The sequence below is a fragment of the Ovis canadensis genome, chromosome 4 (genome assembly GCF_042477335.2).
Source record: "Ovis canadensis isolate MfBH-ARS-UI-01 breed Bighorn chromosome 4, ARS-UI_OviCan_v2, whole genome shotgun sequence".
Taxonomy (NCBI): Eukaryota; Metazoa; Chordata; class Mammalia; order Artiodactyla; family Bovidae; genus Ovis; species Ovis canadensis.
Genome location: NC_091248.1, coordinates 58,537,683 through 58,565,460, shown reverse-complemented (window position 1 = coordinate 58,565,460; position 27,778 = coordinate 58,537,683). Strand labels below are relative to the sequence as shown.

Below are 27,778 nucleotides of genomic sequence, written 5' to 3'. Positions count from 1 at the left end.
TCTACTGGAGAAGGGAATGGCAAACCACTCCCATATTCTTGCTTTGAGAACCCCATGAACAGCATGAAAAAGCAAAAAAGACATGACACTGAAAGAAGTGCCTCCTAGGTCAGTAGGTGTCCAATATGCTGCTGGGGAAGAATGGAGAAATAGCTCCAGAAAGAATGAAGAGGCTAGGCCAAAGTGGAAATGATGCTCAGCTGTGGATGTGTGTGGTGATGAAAGTAAAGTCTGATGCTATAAAGAACAACACTGCATAGGAACATGGAATGTTAGGTCCATGAATCTAAGAGAAATTGGATGTGGTCAAGCAGGAGATAGCAGGAGTGAACATCAACATTTTAGAAATCAGTGAACTAAAATGGACAGGAATGGGCGAATTAAATTCAGATGATCAGTATACCTACTACTGTGAGCAAGAATACCTTAGAAGAAATGGAATAGCCCTCATAGTCAACAAAAGAGTCCAAAATGCAGTAGTTGGGTATAATCTCAAAAAATGACAAAATGATCTCAGTTTGTTTCCAAGACAAACCATTCAACATCACAGTAATCCAAATCTATGCCCCAACCATTAATGCCAAAGAAGCTGAAGTTGAATGATTCTATGAAGACCTATAAGACCTTCTAGAACTAACACCAAAAAAATATATTCTCTTCATCATAGGGGATTGGAATGCAAAAGTAGGAAGTCAAGAGATACCTGGAATAATAGGCAAGTTTGGCCTTGGAGTAAGAAATGAAGCATAGCAAAAGCTAACAGTTTCACCAAGAGAACACACTGGTCATAGTAAACACCCTCTTCCAACAACACAAGAGATGACAATTTACACATGGACATCACCAGCTGGTCAATACCAAAATCAGACTGATTATGTTCTTTGCAGCCAAAGATGGAGAAGTCAACACAGTCAGCAAAAACAAGACCTGGAGCTGACGGTGGCTCAGATCATGAACACCTTATTGCAAAATTCTGGCTTAAACTGAAGAAAGTAGGGAAGACCACTAGACCATTCAGGTATGACCTAAATCAAATTCTTTAATGATTATACAGTAGAGGTGACAAATAGATTCAAGCATTTGGATCTAGTAGGCAGACTGCCGGAAGAATTAGGATGGAGGTTCATAACACTGTACAGGACACAATGACCAAAACCATCCCAAAGAAAAAGAAATGCAAGAAGGCAAAGTGCCTGTCTGAGGAAGCCTTACAAATAGCTGAGAAAAGAAGAGAAAAGCAAAAGAGAAAGGGAAAGACATACCCAAGTGAATGCAGAGGTCCAGAGAATAGCAAGGAGAGATAACAAAGCTGTCTTAGTGAACAATGCAAAGAAATAGAGGAAAATAAAGGATGGGAAAGACTAGAGATCTCCTCAAGAAAACCGGAGATACCAAAGGAACATTTCATGCAAAGATGAGCACAATAAAGCACAGAAACGGCCAGGACCTCACAGAAGCAGAAGAGATTAAGAAGAGGTGGCAAGAATACACAAAAGAACTATACCAAAAATGCCTTAATGACCTGAATAACCACAATGGTGTGGTCACTCACCTAGAGCCAGACATTCTGGAGTGTGTAGTCAAGTGGGCCTCAGGAAGCATTACTAAAGGACAAAGCTAGTGGAGGTGATGGAATTCCAGCTGAGCTATTTCAAATCCTAAAAGATAGTGCTGTTAAAGTGCTGCACTCAATATGCCAGCAAATCTGGAAAATTCAGCAGTCGCCACAGGACTAGGAAAGGTCAGTTGTCATCCCAACCCGAAAGAAAGGCAATGCCAAAGAATGTTCAAACTACCATATAAGTGAGCTCATTTCACATGCTAGCAAGGTGATGCTCAAAATCTTTCAAGCTAGGCTTCAGCAGTATGTGAACCGAGAACATCCAGATGTACAAGCTGAGTTTAAAAAAGGCAGGGGTACCAGAGGACAGATTGCTAATATCTGTTGGATCATAGAAAAAGGAAGAGAATTCCAGAAAAACATCTATTACTTCTGGTTCACTGACAACACTAAAGCCTTTGACTGTGTGTATCACAACAGACCTTGGAAAATTCTTCAAAGAGTTGGGAATACCAGATCACCTTACCTGTCTCCTGAGAAACAGGTATGCAGATCAAGAGGCAGTAGTTAGAATCAGACGTGGAACAATGGACTGATTCAAAATTGGAAAACAGTATGTCAGGGCTGTACATTGTCACCCTGCTTTATTTTACTTATTTGAAGAGTATATCTTGTGAAATGCCAGGCTGGATGACTCACAAGCTGGAATCAAGATTGCCAGGAGAAATGTCAATAAGCTCAGATATGCAGATGATACCATCCTTACGGCAGAAAGAGAAGAAGAATTAAAGAGCCTCCTGATGAGGGTGAAAGAGGAGAGTGAAAAAGCTGGATTAAAACTCAACATTTAAAAAACTAACAGCATGGCATCTGTTCCCATCACTTATTGGCAAATAGATGGGGAAAAAGTAGAAACACAGACAGATTTCATTTTCTTGGGCTCCAGAATCACTGCAGATGGTGACTGAAGCCACAAAATTAAAAGACACTTGCTCCTTGGAAGCAAAGCTATGACAAATCTAGACAGCATATTAAAAAGCAGAGACATTACTTTATAACAAATGTCCATCTAGTCAAAGCTTTTATTTTTTCCAGGAGTCATGTACAGATGTGAGAGCTGGCCCATAAAGAAGGCTGTGCGCTGAAGAATTGATGCTTTTGAATTGTGGTCCTGGAGGCCTCTTGAGAGGCCCTTGGACTGCAAGGAGATTAAACCAGTCAATCTTAAGGAAATCAACCCTGAATATTCATTGGAAGGACTGATGCTGAAGCTGAAGCTCCAATACTTTGGCCACCTGATGCAAGCAGCCAACTCACTGGAAAAGACCCTGATGCTGGGAAAGGGCAGGAGGGCAGGAGAAGAAGAGAGCGGCAGAGGGTGAAATGGTTGGGCGGCATTACTGAATCAATAGACATGAGTTTGCGCAGACTCTGGCAGAAAGTGAAGGACAAGGAAGTCTGGTGTGCTGCAGTCCATGCAGTCGCAAAGAATCGGGCGCAACCTAGTGACTGAACAACATAGTAGTGTAATTACTTTAGGAAAGAAAAATGATCTGTTCAAGTAAAAAGTGGCACAGGATAGGGTTTATACAAGTATACCAGGAGAGAATAGAAAAGAATAGAGGATTAGGGTGATTTTCATTGTAAATATGAGTCAAGAAAGTAACACATTTGAAACTGTGTCTAACATTGTTATGTATGAGCAATACTACAAAATATATTAACCATGAAGCTACCTTTCCTTTGTTCCTTGGATGGGTTAATTCTAAGTTACAGTAATGTTTCTATTTTGGCTGTTTACATTTTTTAAAGTGTGCATATTATAGGAATATGGGAAAAATAAATGCTTATAGATATATTACAAATTACTTAGATTCCAGGGAAAAGCAACTTAAAGCTTTAAAGGACATATAATGAGACCTACAAGGAAAAATTTAAGAAAATGAGCTTATTAACCTACTGTCTATTTCAGAACTGTTAATATGGACTATATCAAAGCAGAAAACTTTTCAGATAAGGGCATGGAAATATTATTTATAGACTCAAAGAACTGTTTGGACTACAGGATCTAATAATAATCGGTATTACTTTGGGGGATGAATACAACTTGCTAAACACTTCATTATTATTTCTAAACTTTGCACAAGTCTGAAAGGAAGTAACATTAGCTTCAAGTTCTAATAATTACTAGTAATAAGCATTTTATTCCTTAATCAATAGGTGCTTACTTTAAAAAGCAAATGGCTGCTGAAGAAAACAGTCTTTTCCTTCAATTTTATCAAATGAAAAACATTTCATCAGATAATTACTTTGTTGTCAATATCTAACAAGTAGCTGTTTTGATGGGGGAAAGGAAGAAGACACAATAATTTCAGGGTACTGATATTTACCAGGGTGACTAGTTTGAGCTGAGTATTAGAGTAGGATTATTGTGACTTAAAGGATATGACAGGCACATTACAATTTGTTTTGCATCTCACATGGCAACAACCACTACACTGAGCATCATCTGCCTGCATTTGGGAAGGTTCCCTGGGAAGGGAATTTCTGTCCAGCTTGTTCCAATCAGCATAGCAAGCAGAGCCAGAGAAAATGCAGGAGTCATACATAGTAGATGTAAAGATGAACGCCCTAATTATAAGGACGAATAAACACTGGAACCAGCTACTCAGAGAGAGAGAGCTTGCAGTCTCCAAGTTCTCTTACGGGTAATACCTCTGTGGACCACATACCCCTAACTGGACATGACTAGACACACTGAGGGAGGACAAGCATAGCTCTGAATAAGAGGCAAAGGAGTAGTTGTTTTTTAAAAAAATTAAATGTTGGAGTAGGAAATGGCAACCCACTCCAGTACTGTTGCCTGGAGAAGTCTATGGACAGAGGAGCTTGGCAGGCTACAGCCCATGGGGTTGCAAAGAGTTAACAAAACTGAGCAGCTGAGCACAAACAAGGGCCTACCTTAATCCAGACTGATTGCATTTCAAAATGCACAATCACATGTACAAAGATTATTTTTGCAAATAAGGTCCTCTTTGTAGGTTCTGGGGGTTACAACTTGGGCATACCTTTGGGGCCACTATTAAACCTGCTGGAGTCTGGTAAGAAAAAAAACATTAAATGTGATGAATAAAGTAGTTATTTCTACCAAAGCAAAAACAGACAATTACCACATTACAAAAATATTTTATCCAGAGAATCTCAGAGTTCAGGTTTTCCAAACCACTAATTTTTTTAAATAGGCCACCTCTCCTAATTTTCAGAGATACTTCCAATTAGAAATTGGTGACTATACTGTGCATGTCCTCAGTCGGTCCTATTCTTTGTGACACCGGGGACTGTAACCCACCAGGCTCCTCTGTCCATAGGATTTCTCAGGCAAGAATACTGGAATGGGTTGCTATTTCCTCCTCCAGGGGATCTTCCTGACCCAGGAATCAAACCTGTGTCTCCTGTATCTTCCGCACTGCAGGCAGATTCTTTTTACCACTGAGCCACCAGGGAAGCCAGGAATTGGTAAATACAGTTCAGTTCAGTTCAGTCGCTCAGTCGTGTCCGACTCTTTGCGACCCCATGAATTGCAGCATGCCAGGCCTCCCTATCCATCACCATCTCCTGGAGTTCACTCAAACTCATGTCCATCGAGTCCGTGATGCCATCCATCTCATCCTCTGTCGTCCCCTTCTCCTCCTGCCCCCGATCCCTCCCAGCATCAGTGTCTTTTCCAATGAGTTAACTCTTCGCATGAGGTGGCCAAAGTACTGGAGTTTCAGCTTTAGCATCATTCCTTCCAAAGAACACCCAGGGCTGATCTCCTTTAGAATGGACTGGCTGGATCCTTGCAGTCCAAGGGACTCTCAAGAGTCTTCTCCAACACCACAGTTCAAAAGCATCAATTATTCGGTGCTCAGCCTTCTTCACAGTCCAACTCTCACATCTATACATGACCACTGGAAAAACCATAGCCTTGACTAGATGGAGCTTTGTTGGCAAAGTAATGTCTCTGCTTTTCAATATGCTATGTAGTTTGGTCATAACTTTCCTTCCAAGGAGTAAGCGTCTTTTAATTTCATGGCTGTAATCACCATCTGCAGTGATTTTGGAGCCCCCCAAAATATGGTAGATGTTGTGAGAGGGCATCAGAGGGCAGACACACTGAAACCATAATCACAGAAAACTAGTCAATCTAATCACATGGACCAGAGCTTTGTCTAATTCAATGAAACTAAGCCATGCTGTGTGGGGCCACCCAAGACGGGAGGGTCATGGTGGAGAGGTCTGACAGAATGTGGTCCACTGGAGAAGGGAATGGCAAAACACTGCAGTATTCTTGCCTTGAGAACCCCATGAACAGTATGAAAAGGCAAAATGATAGGATACTGAAAGAGGAACTCCCCAGGTTGGTAGGTGCCCAATATGCTACTGGAGATCAGTGGAGAAATAACTCCAGAAAGAATGAAGGGAAGGAGCCAAAGCAAATACAAGATCCAGTTGTGGATGTAACTGGTGATAGAAGCAAGCTCTGATGCTGTAAAGAGCAATATTGCATAGGAACCTGGAATGTTAGGTCCATGAATCAAGGCAAATTGGAAGTGGTCAAACAGGAGATGTCAAGAGTGAACATCGACATTCTAGGAATCAGCGAACTAAAATGGACTGGAATGGGTGAATTTAACTCGGATGACCATCATATCACTACTGTGGGCAAGAATCCCTTAGAAGAAATGGAGTAGCCATCATGGTCAACAAAAGAGTCCGAAATGCAGTACTTGGATACAGTCTCAAAAATGACAGAATGATCTCTGTTCGTTTCCAAGGCAAACCATTCAATATCACAGTAACAATCCAAGTCTATGCCCCAACCAGTAATGCTGAGGAAGCTGGGGTTGAACGGTTCTAAGAAGACCTACAAGACCTTTTAGAGCTAACACCCAAAAAGGGTGTCCTTTTCATTACAGGGGACGGGAATGCAAAAGTGGCAAGTCAACAGGCAAATTTGGCCTTGGAATACTGAATGAAGCAGGGCAAAGGCTAATAGTGTTTTGCCAAGAGAATGCACTGGTCATAGCAAACACCCTCTTCCAACAACACAAGAGAAGACTACACGTGGACATCACCAGATGGTCAACACCGAAATCAGACTGATTATATTCTTTGCAGCCAAAGATGGAGAAGCTCTATACAGTCAACAAAAACAAGACCAGGAGCTGACTGTGGCTCAGATCATGAACTTCTTATTGCCAGCTTCAGGAATTGGTAAAGGGCAGGCTAATTGATTTGGGTGAATTTCAGACATGAAAATATGCGCTTATGATTTTTCTAAACTCCTATGTTGTCCTAAACCAGCTTATAAGCATTTGATAGGAAAATGGTGGGAGAAGTGGGGGAAGGTCTCGGTGGGGACCTCAGGAAAGTTCAGGCACCTAGGTTTAATTCATTCAGTTCACTCTGCTTGTCTTACTGCCAACAACGTCGTTCTCTTCACAAAAAAGTTAATAATTATTACCACATTGTCCTCTTTTTTACTTATTAAAATATGGATGGCTTCCCTGGTGGCTCAGTGGTAAAGAATCCTCTTGCCAATGCAGGAGACGCAGGTTCAAACCCCAGGTCAGGAAGATCCCTTGGAGAGGGAAACGGCAACCCACTCCGGGAGTCTGGCCTGGAAAATCCCATGGACAGAGGAACCAGTTGGGTTACAGTCCAGGAGCTTGAAAAAGAGCTGGACATGACTTAATAACTAAAACAACAACAATAAATTATGTACTAGGCAAAGAATTTGATCCAATAATTTCACGCTTCCCTGATGGCTCAGTTGGTACTAACCCACCTGCAATGCAGGAGACCCTGGTTCGATTCCTAGGTCAGGAAGACCTGCTGGAGAAGGGATAGACTATCCACTCCAGTATTCTGGCCTGGGGAACTCCATGGACTGTGGTTCACAAAGAGTTGGACACGACTGAGCAACTTTCACTGTCACTTTCAATAATTTCACACTTTATTTCCATCTGAAAGACCATAAGTGTTATTGTATCTCTCTTTCCTTGTGTGTAAAATGGGTGTGCTAAAGGACAATGAAATAACTAGATGATCTATGAAGTCTCTTTCCATTTTAAAAGTATCTGTTTCTATGGTCTCTCTAGGCTGATACTGTTGCTTGTGTACTATGGAGTCAGACCCCAGCTCTGCCCTCTCCTCAGTGTGGGACTTTGGGCAGGTTACCTAACCCTCTGTGGAACCAGCTTCCTTGTGTTACTGCCATCATTACAATCCTCACTCGGTACACTTTCTTGGTCAAATTACTTAACCCGTGTACAAGATGCTATGGACAGGAGTTGAAGACATGTAATACCTGCAAAAGAAACACAACATAAAACCTCACAATGTCTCTCACAGGAGAGCCTTAATAAAGTTAATCCCATCCTTTCTGCTACCTTTGGAGAGTTTCCTCACCCATTTCAAACTAATGTCACACACAATTTCCCTTGGGAAAAAAGGGCAGGGGGTGAGAAGACTGTTAAGTTTTATGCTTTGGAGTTTGATATACGGTTTGTATTACCACATTTTCTCTTTCATCTTTTATCACTCATTATGATCAAAATCACCTGGCACGTACATTAGCTATCTGTGTTCTCAAAGTCAAGGATCAAAATAAATGCATATGAACATGACCTGAAACACTTATTTAGCAGAAATACAAATGACCAGGTCAAAGAGACAGATACAATTTATGAGAATCTCAAATTTTTCTGGATTTTTAAAAATCTTTTGCTCATTATTTGAACTATTTGTCTTATTAAAAATTTAAAATATTTTGTCCAAATTAGACCCATGAAATATTTTATTGATTTTTTTTCTTTTTAATTATATATTCTCACCTCAGCATAGGTGAAAATCCTTAGAACAAGTGGATATATAAATCATATATGAATACTCAAGGATCATCTAAAGATATGATCTTCATGAACATTTTTAGGTCACATGCAGAACAAGTATATACATTGTGACATCAATAAATACTTTTAGAATTAATGAAAACAAAAAGATCTCAGGAGGTCTGTTTTACAATGTGTCGTCCTCAATATTTCTTTCATTTTTCGCTAAGTGGGCACATTAAAGGGCAAAGCAATTATTTAATCTATCCTCATTCATGTTACCATCACCCCCAAATTACAAAATTAATGTACATTTCTTCAGCTTTCATAGAAATCTATTGAATATTGTATCTCTGGACTTCTGCCAAAAGCCTATGTTGAAATGACCATGAAAAGAATATTGTGGCATCTTTCATTAAATTGCAATTTGGTGACATTTTTGTTTGTACAGTATCCTTCATAATAAGATCTGTGAGGTAAATTTCCTTTAAGTTCAATGTTAAGCAATATTTGTTTCTTCTGAGCAACTGATATATTTCAGTTTAGTGGTTAGTAAGACTATGCAACTTACATTTCCCCTTTTACCAAGAAATTCTGAGTTACGTTTTCTACTCAGTTTTAACATCTAGTCATTTTTAAGGTTTCAGGTAAATTATTCACCATCTCTACCCATTGTTTCCACTCCCACAAACTCATTCATAAACTAGCTTTTGTTTTTTCTCATTTTTAAGTGCCTCTGTATTACATGCTAATTCAAATTCAAATATTTTTTATTTTTTTTAATTAATTTATTTTTTAATTGAAGGATAATTGCTTTAGAGAATTTTGCTGTTTTAAAGAGTACAGATAAATAACTTTACATTGTCACACTTAATATAACTTTTTTTCTTAATTTAAACCATTAGTGTAATTAAAGCCAATGCATTTGAGTATATAATACAAAAGCTTAAATTTATCTCTTTCTAAACAATACTCGATCACAAGAGGCAAATGCTACGAATATGTGTTTATTTAGACATAATCTATTAACATACTGTAGTGGCAAGTATATGTGGTTGTTACCTCTAACTATGTCAAACTGCTCCAAATAGAAATATGTACACTATTAGTATGGGCTTCCCAAGTGGCTCAGCGGTAAAGAATCCACCTACAATGCAGGAGATGCAGGTTCAATCCCTGGGTTGGGAAGATGCCCTGGAGGAAATGGCAGCCTACTCCAGTATTCTTGCCTGAGAAATCTAGTGGACAAAAAGCCTGGTAGGCTATGGGGTCATGGGGTGGCAAAAGAATTGGATGTGATTTAGCAACTAAACAACACTATCGGTACAATGCTATGCACTCTTAATACTCTAAAAAATTCCTTTAATTTTATAAACCATAGGGCTTTATACTTAAATTTAAAGAATCTCAATTGTTCTCTGGATTTATAGTCAGAAAAAAACAAGTCTGACATATTTCTGGGTGTGGTTTCTAAAGTTTTTATCCCCTTTGATTAGCTGAATATTTGAGGTCATCTTGAAATATGAATCTTGTCAGTCCAGAGGTTATGGAAATCTTGTAGTTGTCCTTGAGAAGACCCCAATGAAGATCACTGTGGCAGAGTATTTATTCTCCATGAATTAGCCTCAATCATGCAACAGAAGGGCTTAGCTGTGGGAGCCACTATGAAACAACTTGGACACCTACACATCCAAATACAGCCATTTCAATATTACTCTGGTTCTAATAAAATTAGGGGTAAAACCTTCTTCTAGTCACCATCATCTATGAACTCTGAATTGGCTATGTGTGAGGAGAACATCAAGCACTAATGCCAGTGGTGGAAAGAACACATACAAGAATAGAAATGAGAAGGAAGTACCCTCCAGGTGCTCCTACCAGATCATTTTCAGCCTCTGTGCAATAAATCAGGCCTCTCCTGGATTGGTTCCAAGTATACCATGGAAAAAAGCCATCTCTAAAATTAATATTCTGCTGATAATTTGATCATTGCATAAAAATCGAGAAGGGATGAAATTACCTTCTCTTCCTTTTTGGCCTTTTATGCAGTAACACATGTCATTTAAACAACTCCATTCTTGCAAAAGGAAGTCAATCATACCTCCAACCTGTAAAGCTAGAACAAATACATATGTTGAGAGAAGCGTGTTCATGGGAGATTATCTGAAGGATATGAAATCAATCCACTCCTCTAGATAAGCAGTCACAAACTAAGATTGATTTAACCCACAGAAATATTTTGTTTGGCCCACAGTGTGTTTTTTTAAAATTTGAGCCAACACTGAAAAATAGTGAGATTTCAAATATAGAAGGTGGCCACAGTGTCCTTAGTGTCCCCACATGGCAATATCTGTTGGGATTGAGAAATGGCAGCTGCTCCCCATAGCTGGGCCAGAGGCTCTCCAGGTGATCACAGTCCATAAAAACACAGACGCTAAAATCAGAGAGGCCAGCAGAGAACTGAATGCCAGGAATGCATCGCTACTGCAATCGTAGTGTCAGTATTGCTTTTACTTAATTCCACTTTGCTGGCTGTCATCAGCACCCCGCATGTCATCTGACCGTAGACTCACTTCACTGGAATCTGGCCCTTTTTTTTTTTTTTAATAGTACCTGGAATCTAACTCTTTCTTTCACGACATTAATAAAAATCAATCCTTTACTCTCCCACACAGATATCGACAGCACTTTTCCTATCCCATCAGAAGAGTAAGATCTCATTTATGGTACTTCCTTTCTTTTCATCATCTCATCACACCCCAGCACAGAAAATACACTTACCTACTACTGTAGACCGTGGTGATTATCCCCAAGAGGATTATGTATTCCCCTCCCAACAGATGTCAGGTTTAGCCAATGGAATGTGAACAGATATGATATATATAATATCTGAGCAGAAGCTTTAAAAGACAGTGAGTTTCTACCAGCCATCTTTACCTGCCATACCAAAAAGCAATGCTCCTTCAGCCTAGGTCCTGAAATGAGCACACATGTTACACCTACTTGAAGGCTGATAGAGCTGCAAGCAACTCACATCCTACATGTAATATGAGCAAGCTACTAAGATTACCACCTTGGGAAATGAGTTCATCTTCACATGGCATTCAAACTCTGAATAATATCACTCAATTCTTATTTCTAAGTATTCACAGAAGAAAATTAGCTGCTAATGAGGAACTATGAAAGAAAGAAGAATCTCTATTTTCTAAGGTCTTACGATCTGTAATATTAAAAAAAAACAAAAACAAAAAAAAAACAATGGCATTTGGAGATGTTTGACTTTTGCCTTCAGAGAGACTACCACAAGTCAGTTCTGGTTCCATCAATGACAGAAGGATCTTGCTTAGAAACACAAAAGGCAAACAGACATAGGAATAAGGGTAGTGTTACAGAAACTATCCTCAAGAAAAATCCTTGTTTTTCTCAGAAAGTGAATTTTTCTGAAGCCCTTGACTATGTCAGGTACTATGGAGGGTTCCTAAATGGGCCAGGAGAGGTATCCCTAACAATTGTTGCCAAGAACAGGAAATTGAGCAAGAACAGGAAAACAAAGGTTTCTTGAAATGTTGTTTAAAGTAAACTGGCTAATAATTTCACCTCCCATTCATTTACTAATAACTCCCAGGTCTTTATTTTCCAGTTCAGACTTTTCACTTGTGTTCCAGACCTGCATCTGTAGCTTGCTGTTAATTGATGTACCTCAAACTCAACATTTTCAAAATCTCATTAGTCTTCTCCATATCATCTCCCTAATCTGCTTCTCTCCCTCTACTTCTTATCTTAGTGAATAGCATCGTACTTCTAATCATTAAAAAAAAAAAAAAAAAAAAGGCATCATCTTAGGACAGAGGCTGCAACCTAGCTGCTTATTTACTGAAGTTGTTTATTTTGGTTCAGACAGAACTTAAAAAGAAAAAAACACAACTTTGAACCAACACTTAAGATTTGGAAGATGTCACAGAAAAATAAAATATTTAGGATTCTCTTTAAAAATCAGAAGATGCAACATCAGGCTCCACTTAAAAAGAACAATGGGCTAAAACTGAAGAGTAGATGTCCCATTTAGACTCAGGTAAGCTCGCTCTCATTTCCGGAGAAGGCAATGACACCCTACTCCAGTACTCTTGCCTGGAAAATCCCATGGACAGAGGAGCCTGGAAGGCTGCAGTCCATGGGGTCACTGAGGGTTGGACACAACTGAGGGACTTCACTTTCACTTTTCACTTTCATGCATTGGAGAAGGAAATGGCAACCCACTCCAGCGTTCTTGCCTGGGGAATCCCAGGGATGGCAGAGTCTGGTGGGCTGCTGTCTATGGGGTCGCACAGAGTCGGACACGACTGAAGTGACTTAGCAGCAAGCTCTCATTTCAGCTAGTATTTATAACAGCCACAATGGGTGCTGAGGTTTCTTTGACTCATTTTTGTCAACTGTTTGGCCCTTGAGGCATCTGAGATTATGACTTGTGCTAAGTTCTTTTTCCTCTCCATACCTCTACCAAGACCATCAGCCAGTCCTACAGATTCTAGCATTTCTCCAATCCGTTTCCCTCTTCTTCATCTCAACTGCTATATTCTTACTGTGGGATCTCAAACAATGCTCATCTGGACTGCTGTTAACAGCTGAAATACCTCCCGTTCCATCTGTCTAATGAATTCCCAAACTCCAGTGAAGTAAAGTGATGCAATGATAAAGCTCAAATTCCTCTAGTACATGGTACCAGGCCATTCATTCCTGATCTCTACCCACCACTCATTTTGCTCCCAGGGTAGTCTATACTCCAATACTTTCAAATGGTTCTGCTAACCAGGTGGATTATTTCTGTCCTCTAGATCCTGCTGCTCTTTATGCCTACAATATTTTCATCTCATCATTCAACCCATACAACCACATTCGTAACTCCAGAGATTCCATTCAACCATTAACTTCTTTTTGAAGACTTTTCAATCTAATTCTCAATTCTGCAGACAGATATGACCATTGCAGGCCCACATCGATTCCTTTTATGTCCCCTGTAAGACTGCTATATTGATGACCATGACATTTTATTGTGTCTATACTTGTGTCAATACTTGCTTGTATTAGACTGGGAGTCTGCCTCATTTGCCCTTATATTTCCAGACCCATGCTTGCTGCATACAGCTGCTTAATAAATATTGGCCTGAATGAATAAGCATACGATTACATCAAATGATTATCTATAGGTAGGCTGTTCTCTTAAACAGGTTGATCATCCATCTATAATTCTCTTTAAACCACTGATTTGCTTTTATCTGGAGATTATTCAAGGGTTAAAATTTTTAGCTCAGTTCAAGAAAATTAATTCAATTTCTAAAATAGTAGGAGCTCAAATCAATGAGGTATATTTGTATTAACAATGTTTCTCCAGTATTATTCTTAAGAAAGATACCATATATTGCCTCTGACACCTGGAGGCAAATGATTGGTAAGTAACTTATGATTCAGATTAATTATACCATATGTAGGACACACATCAATGTGCCTTATGGATATAGTTTATAAATAACACTAGGTTATAGCTATCAATCTTCTTAATGAAGGAAAAAATACAATAGGACCTTTAGAGAATGAATTATGAATCAAGCAACTTTTACAACATAAAGAGAATGCAAATGGCACATCTCCAGGTAATATACTTTGCATTATTCTCTAGAAAGCCATATTAATATAAAACTAAAGGTATTTAAGGCTCCAAATTTTTAGATAAAATCACACAAAAACACCTCTCTTGGAATTCTAAAGACAGTCATTCATTCAATAAATATTTATTGAGTGCCTACTGTGAACTGGGTACTGTTCTAAACTTTAGGGATACTGCTGCCTTTATAAATAAGACTAAAGGTTGGGGAAGCCAGTACAATTTTACACCAGATTGGAAGATAAAGGGAGCCCAGGGCTGACTTTGTAGCATATCAAAAACAAATTTCAATTGGCTGGGGAACTGGGTGATTTTTTTTTTTCCACTTTGCACCAATCCACATTGTGCAGCTGGCCTCATCAAATTTAGATTTTAGAGTGTGTTTTGGGGGGCGGGGGGGGAGGGGGAGGGCATAGGGCAGGTCAACAGTTAACCAAAAAAAATAAAAAAGAGCAAAATACAAAGTCTGTCTAGAAAGTAATAAGTCTGTAAGAGAAATAAATCGGGGAAGAGTCATGAGGAGTGCTGAGTGGTAGAGATGCAATTTAAAATACGGCGGCCAGGGAAAGCCTCACTGAGAAAGTGATATTTAAGTAAAGAGCTGAAGAAAGGGAGGGAGAGGGCCATACGGACATGTGGCAGCAAGGCTTTCCAGCAAAGGAAGCACAGCAAAGGAGGACACAGGTCCAGACGTGCCTGGAAATCTCATGGGACAGCAAAGAAGTCAGTGGCCAGTGTAGCTAGAGCCAAAGGGCAGGGAGGAGAATAGCAGATTCAAAGAGAGAGGTAATCCAGGGGAGGAAAGAGGCAGGATTGGAATTTATAGGACAGTCCTCTAATCTGAAGGTCCAGTGCTCTCTTTTTATAACAAATGTTTTATATTCTTCCCTTATATCCTGAAATTAACCTCACTGGTGATACAACTTATCTACACATCTAACTTCAAAAGAACAAATACAATACTGAACCTGTAATACAAATGAGAAATAAATGGAAGTAAGTTATAACAAAATTAATCTATTTCAATAGGTAAATGTTTAGACATAAACACTGTAAAAGATAAAAATGTCACCTTTCTAGCCACTGTAAATGTGACAGGCACAAATGCAGAATGATAAAGGTGTGTTTCCTTTAAGCCTCAAAAGTCATCGGATGGTGATGCTGATTCAGTCTTTAAAATGCCTTTCTAAATGACAAACCTCTGGTAAAGTTCTGAACACTCTATAGAGTGTCATCTTCCCTCAAATTATATGATGGTTGCATTTCTGGAAAATCAAATGTACCTTAAAACCATGCAAAAACATTTTGCATATTTATATAAATGGAGTTAGGTCTAGGTTCAGATCATTATAAACAGGTTTTTCACCTTCCAGAATGTCCAAAGGACATCCAAAAGTCATGCAGAAGACACACAAGGGGACTTTTTGCGATGATGAGAATGCTTTATACTTTGACTGTTGTGGTGGTTACAAGGGTGTAGACATGTGTCAAAACTGATCAAACTGAGCAATACCACATACACTGAGAATACAGCATGCTATCTCTTAGTGGGATGGGAAGTAACTAGGAGGTTTTGAGCTGAGCAGTGATGGAATCTGACATACTTTATAAAGGACTGTTCTGACTTTTGAGGCAGACAGGCAAGGGCTGATACAGAAAGACCAATTAGAAGACTATCATAAAAGGCAGGCAAGAGAGGATAGTAGCTTAGCAAAGTGGTAAATCATTAGATGTATCAGAAAACACCTTCACAAGTTTCCAACAGACCCCCAAAGGTAAGGCAGGAAATAGAAAGAGTTCAAAAAACGTTCCTTAGATTAAAAGAAGTAAAGGGTAGTATTTCTTAACCATACTCATATAACACTCCACACTTCATTATGCAATGTAATTTAAAAAAATGCGCCTCCAGCTTTATCATTTTATATCTAAATGTAATGAAACATGTTTCTAATGAAATGAGATTTAACAAAAAATTTTTTAACTTTACCATAAAAACGTATATTTCTTGCCTAAGTGAAATACTTAACCTTGGCTATTTCTATGATAATTTAGGTCTTGCAATACAGTTAAACTTAGTGATTTCTGAGAGTTTTTCTAAGTATAGAAATTTAGAAGGTTATGCTAGATTTGTTATAAGATTAGAACCTACTAAATCAAATTATATAAGCTTTGAGATTACAGATAATTTCTTATTTGTCTTGTCTGTTAAAATTGGGGGACAGTTAATTGAGGGTTCTAGTCAGCTGACTCCATGTACACTAAAGTTTTATATTTAATATTTAAACATTTCCTTTAAAAAGTATCAGAAAAGCATTTTTGACTGAAATGATTTCTGAGGTTTGCTTCAGAATAATTCATTGGAGAGAGAGAATGGAAGGGAAGTAGATGAGATGAGACTGGCCACAGGCTGATAACTGTCAAAGCTGACAGATAAGTAACAGTGATTCAGCTCACTGTTGTCTTTATTTTTGAATAAATTTAAAATTTTTCATAATGAAAAGTTTAAAAATATCAGGGTCTGATAATTTAGTCAATATTTGTTGAATAATCTCTATGTGTCCAACTTCTACTGGAGCTTGGGAGAAATTTATTAATTATGAGGATAAGATCTCTATGTTAAAGAGCTCACATTCCAGAGATATAAACAGTTATGAAACAATGTAAAGACTAGAATATTGTTTTAAATGTATAAAGTGCTATAGGAGCAAAGAGAGAGTAATTGATTGTTCCTGGTGAAATCACAGAATCTTCCCGGAGGACTGATGTTTAGATTGGGCCCTGAAGGTTAAATACACTTTATCTGGGACAAAAAAAAGGGGAAAGAAGCCTCCACAAAGAAGGCAACATAATTCCAGAAAATGCTCACACAAAGGCATTAAGAGAAAAACGACAGTGAAAAAAATTAAAAAGTGTGTAAAGAGAGTAAAAGGTAGTTGTATTTTTACTGCTAGTACCTAAAACAGTGACTAACAATATATTAGGTATTCAAAATTATCCTACTGAATAAATTCATTGTTTTAAAAAGAGATAGGATGAAAATAGCAGAGAGCAGTGTTTTAAAACCCAAGGGAAAAGACAACCCACAGGATGGGAAAAAATATCTGCAACTCATATCTGATAGGGGTCTAGTAACTATAAGACAGTTAGAACTGGACATGGAACAATAAACTGGTTCCAAATAGGAAAAGGAGTACGTCAAGGCTGTATATTGTCACCCTGCTTATTTAACTTCTATGCAGAGTACATCATGAGAAACGCTGGACTGGAAGAAACACAAGCTGGACTCAAGATTGCCAGGAGAAATATCAATAACCTTAGCTATGCAGATGACACCACCCTTATGGAAGAAAGTGAAGAGGAATTAAAAAGCCTCTTGATGAAAGTGAAAGTGGAGAGTGAAAAAGTTGCCCTAAAGCTCAACATTCAGAAAACGAAGATCATGGCATCTGGTCCCATCACTTCATGGCAAATAGATGGGGAAACAGTGGAAACAGTGTCAGACTTTATTTTTTGGGGCTCCAAAATCACTGCAGATGGTGATTGCAGCCATGAAATTAAAAGATGCTTACTCCTTGGAAGGAAAGTTATGACCAACCTAGATAGTATATTCAAAAGCAGAGACATTACTTTGCCGACTCAGGTCCGTCTAGTCAAGGCTATGGTGTTTCCTGTGGTCATGTATGGATGTGACAGTTGGACTGTGAAGAAAGCTGAGCGCCGAAGAATTGATGCTTTTGAAGTGTGGTGTTGAAGAAGACTCTTGAGAGTCCCTTGGACTGCAAGGAGATCCAACCAGTCCATTCTGAAGGAGATCAGCCCTGGGATTTCTTTGGAAGGAATGATGCTAAAGCTGACCTCATGTGAAGAGTTGACTCATTGGAAAAGACTCTGATGCTGGGAGGGATCGGGGGCAGGAGGAGAAGGGGACGACAGAGGATGAGATGGCTGGATGGCATCACTGACTCGATGGACGTGAATCTGAGTGAACTCCGGGAGTTGGTGATGGACAGGGAGGACTGGTGTGCTGAGATTCACGGGGTCGCAAAGAGTTGGACACGACTGAGAGACTGAACTGAACTGAACTATAAGACAGAAAGAACTGCTATCACTCACCAGTAAAAAGACAAAGATATAACCAGAAAGTGAGCAAAAGACATGAATAGACATGTTTTCAAAGAAGAGATATGAATAGTCAAAAAGCATAAGAAAAGATGCTCAACATTGATGATCTTTGGAAAATGCAAATCAAAACCACAAGGTACCACTTCAAACCCACTAAGATGGCTAGAAATTAGCAAAAGAAAAAAATTTTCTTAAGGGAAATAGCAAGTGTTGGCAAGGATATGGAAAAATTGGAACCCTTGTACATTTCTGGTGAGAATATAAAATGGTGCAGCCACTGTAGAAAATAGGTTAGTGGTTCCTCTGACAGTTTAACACAGAAGTACCATATGACCTAGCAATATTGCTCTACATACATGTACACACATGTTCACAGCAGCACCACTCACAAAGGTCAAAGGTAGAAACAGTCCAGTCCTTAGATGAATGAATAAAGAAAATGTGCTATATTATATATGAACCAGTCACAAAGACAAATACTGTGTGATTCCACGTGTGTGTGTGTGTGTGTGTGTGTGTGTGTGTGTGTGTAGGCTTCTGGAAAAGGGAATGGCAACCCACTCCAGTATTCTTGACTGAAGAATCCCATGGACAGAGGAGCTTGGCAGGCTTGCAAAGAGTCAGACACAACTGAGAAACTAACACTTTCACTTTTTCAGTCTTTTATGATCTATGCAAGAAAATAGAGGAAAACAACAGAATGGGAAAGACTAGAGAGCTCCTCAAGAAAATTAGAGATACCAAGGGAAGATTTCATGCAAAGATGGGCACAATAAAGGACAGAAATGGTGTGGATCTAACAAAAGCAGAAGATATTAAGAAGAGGTGGCAAGAATACACAGAGGAACTACACAAAAAAGATCTTCAGGATCCAGATAATCACGATAGTGTGATCACTCACCTAGAGCCAGACAACCTGGAGTGCAAAGTCAAGTGGCCTTAGGAAGCATCACTACGAACAAAGCTAATGAAGGTGTTGGAATTCCAGTTGAGCTATTTCAAGTTCTAAAAGATGATGCTGTGAAAGTGCTGCACTCAACATGCCAGCAAATTTGGAAAACTCAGCAATGGCCACAGGACTGGAAAAGGTCAGTTTTCATTCCAGTTTCAAAGAAAAGCAATGCCAAAGAATGCTCAAACTACTGCACAATTGCACTCATCTCACATGCTAGCAAACTAATCCTCAAAATTCTCCAAGGCAGGCTTCAACAGTATGTGAACCGTGAACTTCCAGATGTTCAAGATGGATTTAGAAAATGCAGAGGAACCAGAGATCAAATTGCCAACATCTGCTGGATCATTGAAAAAGCAAGAGAGTTCCAGAAAAACATCTATTTCTGCTTTATTGACTATGCCAAAGCCCTGATTGTGTGGATTACAGCAGACTCTGGAAAATTCTGAAAGAGATGGGAATACCAGACCACCTGACCTTCCTCTTGAGAAATCTGTATGCAGGTCAGGAAGCAACAGTTAGAACTGGACATGGAACAACAGACTGGTTCCAAATCAGGAAAGGAGTATGTCAAGGCTGTATATTATCACCCTGCTTATTTAACTTATATACAGAGTACATCATTGGTAATGCTGGGCTGGATGAAGCACAAGCTGGAATCAAGATTGCTGGGAGAAATATCAATAACCTCAGATTTGCAGATGACACCACCCTTATGGCAGAAAGTGAAGAACTAAAGAGCCTCTTGATGAAAGTGAAAAGGGAGAGTGAAAAAGTTGGCTTAAAGCTCAACATTCAGAAAACAAAGATCATGGCATCTGGTCCCATCACTTCATGGCAAATAGATGGGGAAACAATGGAAACAGTAAGAGACTTCATTTTGGGGGGCTCCAAAATCACTGCAGATGGTGACTGCAGCCATGAAATTAAAAGATGCTTGCTCCTTGGAAGGAAAGCTATGACCAACCTAGACAGGATATTAAAAAGCAGAGACATTACTTTGCCAACAAAGGTCTGTCTAGTCAAAGCTATGGTTTTTCCAGTAGTCAAGTATGGATGTGAGAGTTGGACTATAAAGAAAGCTGAGTGCTGAAGAACTGATGCTTTTGAACTGCAGTGTTGGAGAAGACTCTTGAGAGACCCTTAGTCTGCAAGCAGATCCAACCAATCCATCCTAAAGGGATCAGTCCTGAGTGTTCATTGGAAGGACTGATGTTGAAGCTGAAACTCCAATACTTTGGCCGCCTGATGTGAAGAGCAGACTCATTTGAAAAAGATCCCGATGCTGGGAAAGAGTGAAGTGGGAGGAGAGGGGGACAACAGAGGATGAGATGGTTGGATGGCATCACCGACTCGATGGATATGAGTTTGGGTAAACTCTGGAAGTTGGTGATGGACAGGGAGGCCTGTCGTGCTGTAGTCCATGATGTTCCAAAGAGTTGGACACGACTGAACTGAACTGAACTGATGATCCACTCTGTTTCTGTTGTGTTGATCGTATTACCTCCTCTTTCATTTCTGATTTTGAGTCCTTTTTTCCTTTGTAAGTCTCTAAGGACTTCTCACTGGAAAAGACTCTGATGCTGGGAGGGATTGGGGGCAGGAGGAGAAGGAGGGGACGACAGAGGATGAGATGGCTGGATGGCATCACTGACTCGATGGACGTGAGTCTTAGTGAACTCTGGGAGTTGGTGATGGACAGGGTGGCCTGCCGTGCTGCGATTCATGGGGTCGCAAAGAGTCGGACATGACTGAGCGACTGAACTGAACTGAACTGAACTGAAGGACTTCTCAATTTTGTTTATCTTTTTGAATAACCAGTGCTTCATTTCATTGATCTTTTCTATTGTTATTTTTTAAATTTATTTCTTAAAGGAGAATCGTGCTACATAATTTTGTTTTCTCTCAAATCTCATACATATATCCCTTTCCTTTTGAACCTCCCTCCCATCTCCCTCTATTGTCTTTTTAGTCTCATTTTAATTTACTCCTGTTCTAATTGTATTTCCTTCCTTCTACTAACTTTGAGGTTTGTTCATTCTTCTTCTTCTACTTTGAAGGGTAGATTACGTTGTTTGACAATTATCATATTACTTATATCTGAAATCTAAAATATGATACAAATTCATTTGCATCATATTTTAGATTTCAGAAGGGCAGGGCTTCCTTCAAAGCTCAGTTGGTAAAGAATCCACCTGCAGTGCAGGAGTCCCTGGTTCAATTCCTGGGTAAGAAGATTCCCTGGAGAAGGAATGGGCTACCCACTCCAGTAATCTTGGACTTCTCTTGTGGTTCAACTGGTAGAGAATCTGCCTGCAATGCAGGAGACCTGGGTTCAGTCCCTGGGTTGGGAGGATCCTCTAGAGGAGGAAAAGGCTATCCACTCCAGTATACTGGCCTGCAGAATTCCAGGACTGTATCGCCATGAGGTCGCAAAGAGTCAGACATGACTGAGCGACTTTCCCTTTCACTATGAAACAGAAAGAGGCTCAAAGATATAAAGAACAAATCTGTGGTTGCCAATGTGATGGGGGAGTGGTGTAGGGATGGACTGGGAGTTTGGGATTAGCAGATGGAAACTATTACATATAGAATGGATGAATAATAAGGTCCTATTGTATAGCACTGGGAGCTATACTGAATATGTTATAATAAACCATAATGAAAAAGAAAAAAATAAAGGTAGGTTGTTTCAGACTTTTCTTAATTCTTGAGAAAGGCATTTATTGCTTTGAACTGCTTGTCTTAGAACTACTCTTGCTGCATCCTATACATTTTGGTGTATTCCTTTTCCATTTTCATTTGTCTCAAGGTATATTTTTATGTATTTTTTTAATTTCTTCTTTGCCCCATTGGTTGTTCAGTAGCATGTTGTTTAACCTCTACATTTTTGCAAATCTTCCAGGTTTCTTCATGTTATTTATTCCAGTTTCAAGGGCTTCCCTGGTTGCTCAAATGGTAAAGAATTGCATCCAATGCCGAAGACCCAGGTTTGAGATCCCCTGGAGAAGGGAATGGGAACCCACTTCAGTATACTTGCCTAGGAAATCCCACGGACAGAGGAGCCTGGTGGGCTATAGTCCATGAGGTTACAAAGAGTTGGATATGACTGAGCAACTAACACTTTCACTTTCATATCATTGTGGTTGGAGAAAATGCTAGATATGATTTCATTCCTCTTAAATGTATCAAGATTTTTTTTGCACCCTAACATAAGATCTACATTAGAAAGTATTCCATGTGCACTTGAGAAGAATGTATTCTGTTGCTTTAGGATGGAATACAGATCATATGTAAACACCTGTTAAGTCTATCTGGTCTAATATGCTGTTCAAGGCCAATGTGTTTATTGATGTTTTGTCTGAAAGATTTATCCATTGATGTAAGTGGGATACCAAAGTCCCCTACTATTATTGTACTATATATTTCTCCCTTTAGCTATGCTAATAGTTGCTTCCAAAATTTAGGTGACCTATGCTTCATGCATAAATATTTATAAAATGTTTTATCTTTCTGTTGGATTGACCCTTATCATTGTGCAATGTATTTCTTTGTCTCTTATCACATTATTTGTTTTAAATTCTATGTTGTCTGATATAAGCATAGTTATTTCACCTTACTTTTGGTTTTCATTTGCATGGAAAATATACCTTCACTTTCAGTCTGCGTGATTCTCAACATTTAAAGTGAGTCTTTCGTAGAGTATATAGATGGATCTTAAAAAAAGAAATCCATTCAGCTATTCGGTCTTTTGATTGGAGTATTTAGTTCATTTTCAAAGTAATTATTGAAAGGTATATGCTTAGTGCCATTTTGCAAATTATTTTCTGACTGTTTTTGTAGTTCCTTTCTGTGCCTCTATTCTCCTGCTCTCTGACTGTGGTTAAATTTCTTTAATGGTATGTTTATATTCATTTCTGTTTATCTTTTGTGTGATTTTTGCTTTGTGGTTACCATGAAGCTTATACATAACAACTTGTATCTATAACATTCTAAGTAAAAATAACTTAAGTTTGATCCAACTGTAAAGCTTGTCGCTATTACTTCTCCCACCACATTTTAATGTTTTTGACGTCTCATTTTACATCTTTTTCTCTTGTGTATCCCTTATAACTAATTTTTTTACTACTTTTGTCTTTTAACATTCACACTAGTTTTATAAGTGATTAATTCACTATCTTCACTATATATTTGCCTTTCCAGTGAGATTTAGTTTCATGTGTTCTTGTTATTAATTAGCACCCTTTCTTTTTAGCTCAAAGAATTTCCACTGGCATTTAAGACCAGTTTAATGGTGATGAACTCTAGCTTTTGCACATCTGCAAAACGCCTTCTCTCTCCTTCACTTCCGAGTGAGCTCTGCTGCCATGTATAGTATTCTTGGTTAGAAGTGTTTTTCTTTCAGCACTTTGAATATATTGTGCTATTCTTTTATGGCCTGCAAAGTTTTTGTTGAAAACTCTGGTAAGTCTTATGGGGGTTTCCTTGTGTGTAGCAGGTTAGATTTCTCTTGCTACTTTTAAGATACTCTTACCTTTATTTTTGACATTTAAAGTATAGCATGTCTTGGTATGTGGGTCTCTTGATTTCCCCTCATTTGGAACTCTGGGATTTCTAGATCTAAATGTCTGTTTCTTTCCTCAGGTTAGAGAAGTGTTTAGCCATTATTTCTTCAAATAAGATTTCTGCCCCTTTCTCTCTTCTCCTTTGGGAGCTCAACGATACAAATGTCAGTCTGTTTGACGTACCATTAGTCCCTTAAGCTATATTCACTGTGCTTCTCTGATTGGGTGAGTTTCACTGCTCTATCTTTGAGTTAACTGATCTTTCTTCCTGCTTCATCTAGTCTGCTCTTAAACCCAGCTAGTGTATTTTTCAGCTCAGTCACTGGATTCTTTGCTCTGGGACCTTTTTTGGTACTTTCTTACATTTGCCATCTCTTCGTTGACATTTTCACTGTGTTCTCCCCAGATCAGTGAGCACCTTTATGACCATTAATTTTAACTCTTTATCATAAAAACTACTTATCTCCACTTCATTAATGTTTTGTTTTCCTGATGGTTCATCTTTTCTTTCATTTGTAACATATTCCTCTGTTTCTTCATTTTGCATGACTCTGTGTGTTGGTTTCTAATAGCAGATGAAACCATCTCTCCCAGTCTTGAAGATGTGGCCTCAAGTAGGAGATGAAATTTGCTGTTTCGTTTCCTCTTGCCTATCTCTCAAATATTTGTGCTTGACCAAGCAGACTTCTTATATTTCTAATAGCTCCCAGTTGTTAAGTATGTGACAAGATCTGCCAGTGTCCCAAAGTGGAAGATCTCAGCACCTAGATTCAGGCTGTTTGGAAGTCAGACATTCAAGTATCAGTTTTTAAATGTATGCAAATATATACAGTCCTGTACGACCGCAAGTGTAAGCCCCACTGGCCACCATAACCAGATGATCTGGAGGGATTCCTAGGTGGCACTTGCAAATATCAGGGCTCCAGATAAGTGTATGAAGTCTTTCCTGGATGATACTGATTAACTGAAGCAAAGCAGAGGGAAACAGCCCAGATGGCATGGCAAGGCAAGGCCTATGTTCCTTGAGAGCAGATCTACATGCCACAAAGTGTGGCCAAATCTGAAGATTGCTCCTCAGACTGAAAATCCAAAATAAACAAAGAGGCCTCCTTCACAGAAATGCTGGGGGGTGTGCCTCAGTCTACTGTCTGTACAGTGCCTTGTGGGTATAACTTGCCAAAGAATTGCCGCAGTGCCATGGGACCCAGAAATGGAAGCTTCCTGGCTATCAAAGCCAGGCAATGAAGACACATCCCAGACAGCAGCCACTCAACTGGTACAACAGACATAAAAATCAGGGTACTAAGTATATATTACATGTCTCTTCCCTCCAGGAGACAGTAAAACACTTTAAAGTGTACAGTTCAGTGATATTAGGTATATTTACGTTGTTAAAAAAAAATGGCAAATCAAAACTTAAACCCAATAAACAACTGCCCTTCCCCCTACTCCTAGACCCAAGTAACCACCATGATAGTTTATGTTTCTATGAATTTGACAATTTTAGATACCTCATATAAGCAGAATCACTATTTATTTTTTCTAGTTTTATTGAGAAATAGTTGACATGAATCACTGTGTCAATTTAAGGCATATAGCATGAGAGTCAGATGTATACATATAGTGCAATGATTACCACAAGGTTTAGCTAACATCCATCATCTCATAAATACAACAGAAAGAAGAAAATAGTTTTTCTCCTTGTGATGAGCACTCTTAGGATCTACTCTTCTTTCTACAATTTTCCTGTATATCATCAAAGTGTTAACTATAGTCATCATATTGCATATCATATCTCTAATACTTATTTATAACTGGAAGTTTGTACAGTTTGAATACTTTCCTCTAGTCTCCCCTCCCCATACCTCTGCCTCTGGTAACCACAAGTATGATCTCTTTTTCTGAGTTTGTTTTAGATTAAATATATAAGTGAAATAATACAGTATTTCTGTGTTTCTGTCTGCAATTTACCTTTAATTTAAAATAATAGCAGTCACTGAATAAAAGGGATTTTTTTTTGCTTTTTTGTTTTGTGGCTTTTTGCTGACAGTTGAACCTGAGTCCAATCAATATACTGGATGGATTTTATATATGGTGCAGTCATATGTTACAGTCCTTGTTAACAACCCATTCCTGAATACAGGAACTAGAAGTCATCACATTAAAGGATCACTAACTAGATGCTCAGGTAGTACTTGACTTTGAAGTTATTTATAAAATTTTAACTTTTCTTTGAATGTTAAATGAAATAGTATGAGAAATATGAGAGAAAATTTAGAGAAGAGAGTGGATTTAATTACAGTATTCTACTATAGTTAGCATTTATTGTTATCCTATTCAGCCTTTGTTGCGGAACACTGAAGCTTCAAGAGAGTTGAGAATCAGCTGGGTTTTGATTTCATTTCTGCCATCTATATGATTTTGGGCAAATCATTTCATTTCTTTAAGCTTAGGCATTAATATCCTTACTAGTATTCTAATGTATAAATAAGGAGGGAGATGATATTATCCAGCTTGCTTACTTTAGGGCAGAGTTATGAGAATAAACAAGGAGTAAGCATTAAAAAAAAAAAAAAACAAAACCTTTTGACATATAACTTTAGAAATGTATTTTATTTAAAAATTTCATCCTTTCCAAACTTCTTTCCATTTTTATATGCCTTTCTTCTAAAAGTCTTATTCTACTATAGACTAAAGAAGATATGCTCCTTTTGCATCCAGTTCCCTATAAACTGGATTTCTTATTTCAGTAATAAACTCACATGTTAAATAATGGTGAACATAGGACTTCCCTGGTGGTCCAGTGGTTAAGAATCTGCTCACCGATGCAGGGAACACGGGTTTGATCCCTGGTCTGGGAATATCCCACATGCTGCAGAGCAACTAAACCGTGTGCCACGACAACCGAAGTGCACCTAGAGGCCATGCTCTGCAACAAGAGAAGCCACCACAGTGAGAAATTCACACACCTCAACTAGAGAGTAGCTCTTGCTTGCCACAACTAGAGAAAGACTGCATGCAGCAATGAAGACCCAGTTCAATCAAAAAAGCAAAAAAAAAGATGTAAAGAGCTTTGTTGCTATAGCTAGGTCTAGGAATGGGGGAGTAAAGAATACCAGAAATAAAGTAGAGAAGAATTTCACTCTCTCCTTTCTTATCCATGCTCCCATAAGTTATCAGCTATCAGTCCTTAAATTTGAGAGTAGGGAGAAGACTGAGGACTAGAGCATGAAATGACAGGTTAATATTAGAAGCGCTGCTTTAGGAGACTCTTAGGAATGGGTTTGATTCTTTATCTGTAGTTTCACTTATACCAGGTATAAAAGCACTGTGACTCAGTGGTTTATGCAACAAGCTGGAAACTCAGGACCTGTGGCTTCTGGTCATGCACCTGACATTTGTTTTTCACATGAGCTACTCAGGTTCACTCCCATGTTTTATTTAGTTTTTCATCTATTAATGAATCAAAGATTCCAAGTAACTTTCCAGGTAATAGAAAAAAAACAGAACTCACATAGAGCTACAACTATGAAAGCTATAACAAGGGCAGTTTTTATGAGAATAGATGTAACAATACTACACGTTTAAATTTCTATATAGCATTATTACTTTATTATTATTTTATTTCTATAAAGCATTATTACTTCTACCTGAGCTAGCAAGGAATACTATGAATATGAAATAGATCTATAATCCTGAACTCTCTTTCAGATTATTAGTTTTAAACTCCCACTAAAATCTTCACAAAAGTAGTAAGGAAGTAGTAAGGGAGATCTTTTAAAACATTATTTGGCTTTCTTCTCACTCCTCACACATTTACCCAAAGTGAAGGTTACTATTGAGTAGGGAACGAGCCAAAGAAGAGAGGTTGGGGCAAAAAAGTAAAGATCTGGAAATCATTAATTCTGTCTTTCAGTTCAGTTCAGTCACTCAAACTCTTTGTGATCCATGGACTGAAGCACAACCAGGCTTCCCTGTTCATCCCCAACTCCCAGAGCTTACTCAAACTCATGTCCATCCAGTGGGTGATGCCATCCAACCATC

At 38.7% G+C, this 27,778-nt stretch overlaps 1 long non-coding RNA gene across 2 annotated transcripts in view; it reads right to left on the bottom strand.

Annotated features, from left to right (window-relative positions):
* The window catches only part of LOC138439251 (uncharacterized), a 73,557-nt gene that overhangs the window by 42,039 nt on the left and 3,740 nt on the right, over positions 1-27,778 (bottom strand). The window contains exons 3-4 of one of the 2 annotated variants that reach the window (XR_011256659.1): positions 10,457-10,552; positions 7,542-7,913 (exon numbers count right to left, since the gene is read on the bottom strand). This is a non-coding gene — a long non-coding RNA (uncharacterized lncRNA). Of the gene's footprint in view, positions 1-7,541; positions 7,914-10,456; positions 10,553-27,778 lie in introns of those variants that run through there. The other variant, XR_011256658.1, reaches the window with a different exon arrangement.